Genomic DNA, 13,214 nt, shown 5'->3' with positions numbered 1-13,214 from the left:
GTGACTGTGCAGCGCCTCTAATCAATTCAGTTAGTCAAGTAGCTTTAATTGCATGCTCTTTAATTTTAACATTTTATGTGGAGAATAGTGAATTATTACAGCTCACCCGCCATTCTTTCACTTTACAGAAACGTGCAGACGGTCTGACTTTATTCTCTGAGCTCCGGCTGATTTCCAGAAGGAAATAAACATTCTGGTCTCGTAGTGCTGTTGTTTTTCCCCGGTTCAAGCAGCATGCAAGTATCCATGACATTACTATCATTTTACACACTTTGTCTTGATTTTGTTCATCCTTGAGTGTGAGTGAGTCTGTGTCAATTCACCGTCGACTTCTGAACCGCAAACTGAATAAAAACATGAAAGTATAATGTAGCTAGAATCATATGTATCTCAGCGACTACTAGTTGCTGCTTAATTCATCTTTGCCGAGGGTGACCATCATTCGAAGATTTTTGGTTCGTGAAAAAATTTTTATTTCCTAAGATAATTATACCTTTACATTTTGTAAACGAATGATGCACTTATGGGCATAGTATTAGGTCTTAGACTATCTGCTAATATCGTAAAGCATGTGAAGGTACAGACTACTTCATAGTAAACAAATGTTTTTCTTGCAAAAAAACAAAGAAGCAAAACATAATAACACGATATTTATTACCGTCAACACATAATAAACGAAATGTAACGAGTTTAAACTTGTTGAGGCGCACACAAGGTGCACCTCTGTGGTCTTAAACATTGTAGTTCTAAGGTGAGCAGGAGGTAGAAAGAAAACTACCACTGTCTGGCATTCTGCTAGTCTTGGCCCCCTTTTATTTACTAACATTACCTCCATATTCACGAACAGGACAGTGTTTGTAGTGTCGTGCGCATGTGTCATAGTCCACCCTGTCGTCAATCAGGACACTCCTGAGATCCACTTTTTTTTAAAATCAGGACTGTTTTATATCCCACACATTTTAATAAACACTCTCCCACTCTTATCCAACTTTTTGAGTAAACCTCCTCTACCTCACTTAACTGTAGTAAAGGTAAAGGTCATCCAGTAACCTATTCAGGTCGTTGGAAGGTCAGGTGTTAGAGATCTTACTTTTCTCGGGACCAGCTTCAGGTAAGAGAGATGCCCTCTACTCTCAACTTTTCAAAAGACAGTGTTTGAATGAGTCTACCTAATAATTTACAATACCGACAACCATAAGTGACACACCGCTTTAAAGAGTATTTGTTGACATTTACCTGGTGTTTCCCAGTCACTCGCGTTCTTACAAACGTTCATTCATGTCGACTTGAAAAAAACGGCAATCGACCCAAGCATGGCGCTTGATCTACTGAATCATTGCTTACTTATAAACACAACAAAATATTTGGCGCGTTTAAAGCTTTGAAGGGGAAGTAATCTACTGTAGAACAAATTTTAAATGTTTCAGCAGTTGCTTCCCTTATGTATTCAGTTACTAACTCACAGCGTAGCTTGTTGCATTATGCTTACATAGTTGAGAAATGCTCGTACAGGTCTCTTGAAGTGTTGAGGAAAATTCTGGAAAGTGAAGCTTGCATAAAGTCAGTGGTCAGTGTATTCGTACTATTATAAAAGGAGATAACAAGCATTATATCTGATGCAAGATTAATCACATAGTTGTCTGATTTATAACATACACATATGGAAGACAAAACCAGTTATCTCTTTTAGTCACTTTTTATACGTTTCTGTCCATGGCAGTGGTATAGCCTAACTCGGTAAAGTTCATAAATAGAATTTTGATAGTTAATGCTACAAGAGTCCATTAGAGATTGATGGTGATGACTACAACTCAGGAGACACAGATGACGAATGTTAATCAGTCTACCACGTGACAAGGCCTCAATCCTCCCGTCTCCGTTGAGTTGGGCCGCGGTAAATAACTGGATGGTATCCATTCCTTTTACAACCTGCCAGCCGCTCTCACCTGTAGACGAGGTCGCTCATGTGGTCCCTCATGGTGTCTTCGCGACGACAAACGCAGTCTCGACGTTTAGTTGTCACCAACTGACCCCTTGCCTTTTCCTCCAAACACAAGCGCTCAGACTTTTTCTCTAGAGATTTTGCGCTTCAGACATAAGTCTTCTCCTCAGAGAAAAATCCCTTGGAATTATAAGAAATATTGAAGGCGTGTCAGCTTCTGATCGAAGAACTTTGGATGAAATACCCAGCCTCTCTCATAACTTCGCGTGGAGAAATCTCTAAAATGTCCTGAGATCGTTGATGAGGCTGGCAATCATCAGTATGCACCTTGTTTTTGTTTTTCAACAGCTCTCTGACCACTTAGGTCTGGCTTTCCTACAGACTGTTGATCTTTGAGCTGTACACAAAGTTTTATTAATAACTCGTGTCTGTGACGTTGCGCGCGCGATTTCCCGAAATTCTTTCATGACAGTTGGTGATGACTATTTCCATCAATGAGGAAAGGTGAGCATCACTGATTAACATGTCTGTCAAAAAGTTACTTTGATAACATAAATAAGCATATTGTACATCAATTTGCAAGTGCAGTATGTTCACACCGCAAGTTGTCATTCGCACCTCGCATCACACTTCCTCCATCACCACGGGGAGCACATCTGAGAAACAACGGGACTGCGTTCCTCAGAAACTTCTAGACAAACGTCCTGCATCCTCAAAAGTGACATTACAACTTTTAACCTTACTGCACTGAACCTTGTTCTAAGTTGATTATTTGTAAAACCAAGTTTACTCAGAGCGAGAAGCCGTCAAGCCCCCAAAGTTGTCATCACGACACACGACAGTACACAAATCATAAACAAACGAACTACTCTTGCGTTCTGTCGATTTAAAGGGAGATTAAATATGTAGATAATAAAACTAGAGACAACGAGTGCAATGTAAAGAGTAAAACAAGACAGAAATTAAATGTCTTTGGCATGGTTCTTCCAAAAGAACCTCTTACTGTTCCATGGAATAAGTACTTGCATATCCATAGCACCTGAGTTCATGAAGACAGAATCCGCTGAGCAGTGATTTATTTCTTTTGTTAACGACATCTACATCTGTTGTTCTTTATTTGTCGATGATGCACTGTCCACCCTCGTCCCGATGCAGCTAAACATATTGTGAAGCTCCACACGAAACCGCGAAGAGCGACGATAATAGATGACGAAGTTGAAGCAGCTGTTGATTTGATACATCGCGATGATGACAGTATTGACCGCATGATAATAATTCATACCACAAGTATCATGGAAGACAGGTTTCACGAACCACGAGCTCATCTGCCACACGACAAGTGGTGTCGTCCCCAAAATAAAGAAACACGTGACTATTGTCAGCATCTTGGTCAGCGCCACCTGCTGGTCTTGGAACTTATTACCGCCGTGACCTATAGCTTTCCTCCACACCATGGCTGTTCTTAGTGTTTTTACCGAGATAATCGTTGTTACCGATGCAACAGTCAAAAAGGTAATAGGTATCACCGTTTCCAGCATTATGTTTCGAAACAAATATACAAATAATTTGTTTTCGTTATGAAACTCTGTGTCGACCACTTGCCATTGAAAATAATAATTCCCTGTGTCTAGTTTAATTGCAGTGTGGGAGACAACAGCTATGGAATAACACACCTGTATGACTACAAAAGATAAGATTATTAATGAGGTCGCTGTCATGGTGCGCATAATGCTGGCAGCACGATGTGGAAACACGACACAGACACACGTGTCTACAGCAATAACCATGTTGATACAGGAGGATGTGAGAGCAAACCCTCGCCTGACTCCTGTCACAGCCACTGTCAGTCTGGTGTCACACTCTTCATAAAGTACAATGTCATAAAAACGTATCATCGTACATACTGGGAACGAGACATACTTGATGGCGAAGTAACAACAGTCAACTATCGTAAGCAAGAAAAGATTCATGTTCATTCGATCTTTAAGACCCTGGCGCCAGAACACCAGACAGCTAATGACATTGGTTGCTATGCCGACTAGACATTCCACAGTTAAGAAAACTCCAGCGAATACTATTTCTATAAATGATCGGATATTTTTGCTGGTTTCTTCACTCGAAGAATTCGTGGAGATGAATTCGTTGCAAGATATAGTCGAGTTTATCGTAAAAGACATCATGTAGAGGGAGATTCATTACTAAAGAAAACATCAATGAGAACATTCAATGTGCGGCTACAGCAGCAAACCTCATCTTTACACTCTCTCTTCCTCATTTAAATGGTTGACAGATTTCTGTGGAGAATGACAATAAGATGATATAGATGAGAGTCACAAAGGTCTACTTGCAGCGCCGCTGATGGTGGATGAGACTGTTAACGACCAGCTTCCGTTACAGTGAATATTCACACACCTCCGAAAGGCCACTTTCTTTCCTTTGAAGGTAAACCTTTAGAAAACTAACAGTGACAGAAGATTTTCACCAAAAGCGCGAAGTTCTGATAGTAAACTTCATTTAAGATCGACTGCTTGTAGCAACAGTCCAGGCTCCAGCTTTCTTTTGATGTTTCATGTTGTTAGTGGACAGTGTCTACTTCAGGTCAGTTATCAAGATCTCATTTATATCCTTTTTCTAATCACGAATCTGTTTCGGTAATCTGTATAAACAAACTAAAGGTTGACTTATTTTAACTAAGAAGCTAATTAGTGAGGAAATGTTAAATTACCGGCATACACAAGACGATTAAAAAATATTAGCAATTGCAAACTAAATCCATTGATTTCTAAAAAAGTATTTAATATTTCTAAGGCCTAATTTTACAAAGTAATAAAAATGTAGAATTTTTAATTCAGCATTTAATTGCACAAATTTTCTTTAATGTGTCTTAGTGTGTAAATACATTTCGCGGTTTTGTATTAATTGCTTTGTGGGCGTGTAACTGCGACTTTGTGTAAGTGCAGGCAAGTTTGTGATAAGTTCGATTCCCTTAATTACCTTGAGAAAATAGTCTCTCTTGAGAACAAATACTGGGTTTTGTTACACGAATGATTAAAATACGATGGTAAGTCGTGCACTGCTAGTGTCCCTCGTCTCTCAAGCACCTGTCCTCCTTGCGGGATGTAGAGATGCTGTGCTCAGTGACAATGATGGAGTTGAGTCTACATCTTGAGACAGCACGTCAAGCCCTGAGAAAAACATGTTAATAGTAGAAATGCATTTTACCCAAGAAAACCATTATTGACAGTAAGCAGAATTAAAAAGTAAAAAGTTTCAAAGACAAGTCCTCTTCTCAGTGAATATTTTTGTGAAGGTGGCGCACGTCTCCTGCCGTCTTCGGTGAATGATCATCTCTAACCCACTACGGAGACCACTAATATTTCAAAAATGCTCATTGAACTAAGGGAAAGGTCAGTGCCATGCATGGGTATCGAACCAAGGTGATTCGGGGTGTAAAAGAAAGTGCTTTGACTACCTTCTGCCCTTGCATGTACAGGACTAGGCGGACGCACTAATTTGCGATTCCTCAAGGTCTGCCATGGGTAGGTCTGTCTTTCCTTTTAAATCTGTGTTTTGACTGCATCAATGTAGCCATACTTTATGGAATTTTGCAGAGATTATAGCGATATGTCAGGTCACATGACATAGTCATTAGGGCTAATACTCTTTTGGGCCAAGATGATTTCCTCTGAACACATCACAAAGGTGACTGCGTTCTCCACATAGTCGTTGGTTCCCTTAACAGATATTTCTAAAGACTTTCCCTTACAATACAGTATTTTCTTGCCTGTTTGTAACAGATGAGAACTTCTTGAAGAGTAAGTGGGAATGGTGACTGGATGTTGGTTCTCAACAGTCTGGTAGCCAAGCTTGCGGTGTTTTAAACAGTATATTGTTCACACTAGTTATCTGTGCTTTTGCTGTGTCACTAGTACTTTTCTCCAAGACACTGTCGGTCTCCCGCATTGTAGCTCTTGGAATTTGTTTCTTTCCTACCTGGTAAATCTGTTAGTTTAGAGCTTAAAATAACTTTTATCTTGTCTCCGTCCAAGAAGCATCCCTTTCACTGACATACCTTATTTCTTTGGTTACCATCATTTTTCGATTAATCACTGCTTCTCCATTTACTAAGGTTTATTTATTCACTATAGCTTATTTATTCACTATAGTTTTATTTGTCACTACTATAGTGCCTTTATTTTTCACCTAATCGTGATCTTCCCGAGTGTGTCCATGGCTGCCCATATAAGGACGCTCTTTGTCTCTAGTGGTATTTAGGAATAGAAATTTGGCTTGCAGCTGGGTCTGAATATGATAATCAATGTGTATTTCCCCGGCCATTGAACGTCAGAATGAGTGAGTGTGTTTAGATGAATTATTAGTTTAATACAATGTTTGGCACTCTTGTCCGTTCACGGTCTCGGCACGCAGGATTCCTTTGCCTTATTGAATAGCAAAAAAGATACCTACCCAAGATTAAAGTGACCCTTTATTTGAATAGTAAAACTAAAAAAAAAAGACCAAGACACTGGACAAAAATATGAAAGAAAGAGTAAACAGATATGGAGGTTGCACTCGTTTATTCAACTGCAAACAACCTCTTAAAAGCCTTTGCAAGGTTGACTACATAAGACTAGAAAAGTTAAATTGTTAACTGAAAACTTATTCTAATCTGACTGTTCTATAGACGTTAGTCAGTCAATGTTTTAAACATCTTGCGAAGTCACATGGGAAAGCTGTCCATCACCCTGCACATTCGTATTCATGCAGAAGCCACAAGATACAAGATTTGGGAGGAAAAGGTGAAGAGGTAAAGAGACAGCGTCATCCACCGACTGATTCTCCTGATAGGTTGACTTCTGTTAGAACATAATTATTTCTGAAAATCAGTTTTTTTCCCAGCTCTTTTACGACTGTAGTTAAAATAACTTCTGGATGAACATTTACGGAAGGGACACGACCTTAAGTGACTAGAGGTAGCCAAGCGCGAAAATCGGACACCTGTGGTCAGCGAACAGGTGCTAGTCGTCTGGACAAAAAAAAAAAATAAGGTTTCTTACACTCAGTGTGACGGTGAGAGGCAGACCTTCTCTCCTTCGTCACCTGGGTTAGTCACTGGCTAGTCACGTGACATACGTCATAGGGTACATTCATTCGCTATCACTGATTAATTGAAAGCCTGGATCAACATCTCATGATGAGATTAACATGTAATGCTAATAAAACAATAAATAGAAATTCACGTTATCACTGCAAAAAAAAAAAAAAAAAAAAAAAACAAACAAACAAACAAACCCTGATTCCAGGTATTCATACAAAAAATTGTATATTATTAAAAAAATTATATTATAAATTATCACGGCAACAAATTCGGTAAATATTATAGGCTTTTGATCATTACTATGAGGAATGCCATAGGGTTTCGGGTATGAAGGCAATATACACCATAGACTTTTAGTTATCATCAGCCGTTCAATTTATCACTTTCACTCTACACATCATTGACTGAGTGTTTGGTCTGTGTACAGGTGCTACTCACTGGCCATGTCTCACCTGGAAAACCAGCAAACAACTGTTAAGTCAATACTCACTGTTCTGGAGGGTTCTGAAAAATCTTCGACTTCAAAGTAAATACGTTTTCTTATCAAATAAAGAAAGCAACTCAAGGGTCAGGGTCTGTGATATCATTGACAGGATACACATGGTGTACGTGATACATAATGTATTCACAATAAACATGGCATGATTCAGACGATATACACGCACTATATATATATAAACACGATACACATGACACGCGTGGTGTACATGATACACACCATGCACGTGACGCACATGGTATGCACAATACACTTGATACGAGTGACATGCATGATGCTTAGAAAAGTACAGAAGAGAAAGGGAAAAAACAAGGATAAAAAGAAGGAAGAGAATTATGTTGAAAGGGAGAAACACCATGCCCCTTACCTCCATTTTGTTAGCTGGTACATTGAAGCCCGTCACCGTGTATCAATAATTGATTGAGTGGTAATTAAGACAAGTACAAACCTAGTTGATAGCTTACATAGTACTTACTTGTCCTTCGTTGGTATGTTGCATTGTTTGGCATAGAACAGGATCAATGCTTAAGAGTTTTTTTGGTGTTTTTTTTTTTGAAGACTATTTAAACATTTTCAATCCACTAATGAACTCAATTTTCACTGCACGCTGGCCTGTATAATCATAAAATGGATTTTTAATATGGATTCTTGTCGCTGCCTGAAAAGTTTCTTCGGTGAACAACGTTTTTTAGGGAAGCATTTTTAGAGTAATGTTAAAAAGGTGTTTGTTGCTTCAATAAAAAAAACTTTCATATCCTTCAATGTGATGAAGAAGAGTGACATTCGAATGTTTGGTAAACAATCTGTAAATATAATACAATAAGGCTCTGACTAGGATCCGGTACCGACACATTTTCGAATTTCGTAATTTTCCTGAGGAAATCGAGAATGATAACACAGGGATACCTTTATCAACATTTTTCTCTATTTGCTCTCTTTTAGCAGAATACTTTTTCCACTTTAGCTTCATAAATGTGTCTTTAATCACCTTTGCGGTCTGCTATCCATCTTTTGTCAGCGAGTTAAAACATTTGGGGATGACATGTACACATCTTTATTCACACAGGAATAACAGGGAAGTCAGAAGAAGATCTTTCATGTCACAACAGAGCCAAACACTTGTGGGACTCACTGAAATATGAACTTTCTGGATACAAACAAAACATTTAATACCTTCACTTTGAAACTAAAATAATTATTCTATTTTATTACTGCTGACACATTTATCAGTGTGACACAACTTTAACACATCCCATAACAAGTTCTGTGGTAGGAGCTGAAAATATGATCACTAAGAACCACAACCGTTCTTAAACCGAAGTCGTCTACCCTAAATGCACTTTGTCTTGTATAAAATCTTTATATGTGTGTAAATAGTATGTTCTGTGTTAATAAAGGTTATTCTTAATTTCAGTATAAATAATTGCACAAGAGACGATTAGATTAAAATATAATGACCATCTTGTCTGAGTAAAAACTTCAACTACTAAGGTCGACAGGCATTCAGGACACTGTTGGACATGACTCGAAACCGAGAAGACCTACAGTAGTAAATAAAAAAGTTCGGACAAGTGTTCATAAAAGAAAGTGCGTTCCCCACTGCTCCGAAAGTTTTTAAAAGATCAAAATAGGTATCAGAATAGAAAATATCTGCGATGAACCACAGGCTCAGTTTTACAGCGACTGAGGGAGTCATGGCAACGATGTGAAAGATGGAGATGGTCACAAGCATGACTGTCAGCGCCTCCTGCTGGCTGCTACAACTACAACTTGTTGTCTTCCGCCACGTGATGGCGACTCTCAGTCTGCTGACTGTAATGATGGATGCTATTGTCATCAGCAACAGACAAAATACAGGGAATACAAAGCCAAGGAAAGCGTATGCTACAATACGAAATAAAATCCTGTTTGAGTTGCCGAACTCTGTCTCAATATGCATCCAGTAGTCTGCCCCTCCCACTAACACGAGCCGAGGTTGATGAGAGAGTGGAATCAAGACACAAACAGCCTGAAACATGACGACTGCAACAACGATTATGATCGTCATCACCCTTGTCTTCATCATCGTCAAAGACTTGAAAGGAGCGACGACACAAAGACATCTGTCGACAGCGATGATCACACCGATGAGATGCGAGGTCGTTTGAAAACCGACACCAACACCGAACAAGCTCCCGATAAATTTGGTTTGGTATTCGTCACCTAGAGCTTTGTTACAGAGGGTTAGAAGGGAACCTCCAGGGTACATGACCAGTCCACACAACAGGTAACACAGGTCTGATAAAGACAGACAAAATAAGCAGACGTTGATACGATCCTTCAGTCCTTGGGTCCAGAATATCACACAATTGAGAATGTTGGCTGGGATGCCAATAAGACACATCAGCGATGAGACACCAATGAACAGCACAGCTTCCACAACCTCTCGGGTGCTGCGGCTGACAGCAAAGGTCCACCATATACCTTCATCTTCCGTTTTGTTTCTCTGCTGAAACTTGGTGAAATTCATGGAACTATTCATTAGAATTATCTTAGCGATTCAAGGATGTCCTTCCGTAAGAAACACAAACATTCCTTATTTGTTTACTGTGGTGACATTAACTGAATTTTATAACTGTTGCGGAGAAAGATTCTTCATCAAGATCTTGACTCTTATTATACAGTCCGTATCGACCTACTGCGGAAACTAGTTTTGAAGCAAAAAAATAAATAAATAAAAAATTAGTAATTGACGAGAACGAAGTGGCATAAAATAAAGAGTACACGATACATTTGTAAGATAAAAAAACGAGATTTGACAAAACATCTACCATTTTTACATAAGCAGAGACATTCAGGAAAATCAAGTATTATAGATAATTACACGTACATGAGTGCGTGCGTGTTCACCTGTTATCGCAGCAACTAATGAAAGACATATCTAAACTGGAGTATGTTAAAAAAGTAATTAAATTTTAAAATATGTTTTTTCCTAGATGCCACGCATCAAAGTTTGTTTCACGGATCTTCCTACAATAATCTCTATAGCCTACATGCTAACAATACAAAACACATTAAAAAGTGAATAAAAATATGAAACTGCAAAGGAATTTGAAAGACTTGAGGCAACCGTGTGTAGCATTGCAATTAATCACCTCAAAGATGAATCCTACCACAAACAACTGCTTTGTTTTTTTGTGAAGAAGCTGCAGCGGGCTTACATATCTGGGTTCAAAACTGCTCCCAGTAGTTTGAGCTGATATAAATAATGTGCTACATGCATGTTAGTCAATACTATGTTAGATGAATATCATGAAAACGTTGACTGAAGAGAACAGTAGCCAGTTTGGCAAGCTTGGTCTCTGACAGAACTACATTGACGCCATATCTCGGCGACCTTTGACATTTTGTCTTTGGCCATTGTACAATAGCAGAAGGATGTATAAAATCGTGTACTAACATCACTTCAAAAATGTAAGTCATCTCTATACAGTTATAGTGATCGTCGAATTTTTTCGACAGGTAACATCATTATACAATCCTTTTAGAGATCTGTTAGAGGGTATGCATAAGAGATTAGAACTGTAAGGGAGGGGAAATTGGTGTTTTACACTATAACAAAGTTACTTATAGCTAAGGCTATATCACAGAAACGCAGCCAGCCCTGTAAACAGATGCCCCATTCAGAGAAAGAATAGCGTGCCCGAGACGAGAGCTGAACCGAGGACAGCCAATCCTCGCTGTATTGGTGACACAACACAGGTGGTGCGAACACACTCGCAACAGACAAATGCACGTTGTTACAAAACACAATAAAACAATAGCCGGAGGCTGCCCACATCATGTTCTTTTTGTTATCGAGTGGCTCAGGACTTTACAGATTACAACACAAATAGTTTTTTGTAAACAGCTCGCCTTAACACAGTTCTATAGGCGATGAAAATGTAAAGGATGTACACTGGCGCGTGGCTTGACGGCGGTTGAACGCATTCGGTAAGTTTCAGTTCAATGGGAGGGTCTGGTGCAAAGAGGGTCTGGTGCAAAGAGGGTCTGGTGCAAGGAGGAGGGTCTGGTGCAAGGAGGAGGGTCTGGTGCCTAGAGGAGGGTCTGGTGCAGAGAGGGCCTGGTGTAAGGAGGAGGGTCTGGTGTAAAGAGGGCCTGGTGCAAGGAGGAGGGTCTGGTGTGCACAAAAAGAATGGAAAAGACTGACAAAATGTTGTTCGCGTCGCTGCCACCGACAGTCGGCGGCAAAAGCGAGACTCACGCGGGGTATCGCGGCTGATTTTACACCGGTAAATGGCTCGCGCCCGGTTAAAAGTCGGAGGGAGGCGTGGCCAGGGCCGCCGAGAGCCAGCCCGGGCCCCGGGACAGACGAACTGTCCGGGCCCCTTGTACTTGTAATCGTAAATTATTTTCCCAGTATATAATGTATGTCTACAATTCGAATCTCAATATATACACTTCATTCAGTAACGAAATATAGACTGCAAACAGTAGGACAAGTGCACTGGGATCTACATCACTACTTCAACATAAAGTTGTTTACATGCGAGTGGTTAGTAAATGAGGACAAATGATGTTAAAGGATCAGACTTGTAGCACCCCGCTCCACAGACCCCCCCCCCTTTAGTAAGGACTGTTACGTCAGCAGCGATGTCAAAACTCGACAGATTTAGAACAACGGGTAGATGTATCACATCGCCTTTGTGTTCTAAGTGCTGCGATTTGTACTAAGCTCACTGACGTGCAAGGAAATGTTCTCTATGTAAGTGATTTATACTTCTACATGTAAAGAGGAAGAACCGAAGAAGTAAATGCCTAAACAAGTCTTCATCGAGTGTCGTTAATAACCTCATTAAAAAAGTGTCTGCTGCGACGAACAGCAGAGCACATCAGTTATCATTTTTATCAACTTACATAACAAACACGCAGCACCTATCGAAAGTCCCTTCCTATATTATTCCTTTAGCAAAACCGCACGCGCGCGCGCACACATACAATAACAACACACACGCATGCTGTTACACGCAGGGCCGCCGAGAGCCAGCCCGGGCCCCGGGACAGACGACCTCTCCGGGCCCCTTGTACTTGTAATCGTAAATTATTTTCCCAGTATATAATGTATGTTTACAATTCGAATCTCAATATCTACACTTCATTCAGTGTCACGACCGGTAGTCGGACATTGCGCATTCTTTACGAAGAACGACAAGAGATCACTTCAGATTGAGACGTTCTGTTATTTATTATACACCAAAAAGAAAAAATACTAAAAAAAAAACATAAATTGTAATACAAGAATTTCCAGCAGGTCAAATTAAACCATACAGCACAAGTTCACTGTTATCCGTTCTAAATCAGAAAGTATACATCCTAGGTTGGTTCAACACCGACACTACGGCAGCGCGCAGGCTGCTACAACAGTTCTCATACATATGTCCGTTTCAATCCACACCTAACGATACGTCTCTCCGAGCACTTTTCTAGCCACCAGCAATGTCCGTGTGCTCATAAATGTTCATCAAACACATACACACAGTCCGTGTACTCATTAATGTCATCACACAGTCCATGTAAACCGTCTTATTCTCCCTCTAACGTTGACGGTGGAGATAAACAATGGGGGGTACGACCTTCCCCCTCCCTCTCTCTCTCTGGAGGTAAACTCAAAAGGCAAAAGTCTTACTTTGCGTTGT

Source organism: Pomacea canaliculata, linkage group LG6, assembly GCF_003073045.1.
Source record: "Pomacea canaliculata isolate SZHN2017 linkage group LG6, ASM307304v1, whole genome shotgun sequence".
NCBI classification, from domain to species: domain Eukaryota; kingdom Metazoa; phylum Mollusca; class Gastropoda; order Architaenioglossa; family Ampullariidae; genus Pomacea; species Pomacea canaliculata.
The sequence above is the reverse complement of the archived record's forward strand: the minus strand, read 5'-3'. Positions refer to the sequence as shown.